The sequence below is a fragment of the Onychomys torridus genome, chromosome 1, assembly GCF_903995425.1.
Source record: "Onychomys torridus chromosome 1, mOncTor1.1, whole genome shotgun sequence".
NCBI classification, from domain to species: Eukaryota; Metazoa; Chordata; class Mammalia; order Rodentia; family Cricetidae; genus Onychomys; species Onychomys torridus.
In genome coordinates, this window is record NC_050443.1 from 18,817,979 (window position 1) to 18,818,427 (window position 449).

The window sequence follows — 449 nt, forward strand, 5'->3', positions numbered from 1 at the left end:
CAAGGATTCTGAGTTAGATGCCACTAACCAGGGGCTCGCCTACAAAACAAGCAGGTGACTTGTGTGGCTTTGGAGCCCATGGGATAGTATATAGGGAATTTCAGCAGCCTGAGGTTTTGTAGACAGCCAGAAGCTGTGCCTCAGCCTCCTAGGCACTGGATTTAGGGCAAGGGTGGGGCTCAAGCTGAGAAAACAAAGAGAATTGTGATGGTAGAGTAAGTCAGGACTTGAGGGACATGAGTGGTCCCATCTTTGGCAGTAGGTGCCTAGGGCACCCTAGGGCTCTGCAGCATGTGCCTGGAGCTGTGAGGGATGAGGAGCCTGCCCAAGTCTACCCAGTGAGTCTTCTGAGGTCTTTAACTCCCCGGCCAACCTTGTCCTAGGATTGTAACCCAGGCATCAGCTGCAGCCATCCAAGGTTCCAACGTGAAGACAGACTGGGATTTAGA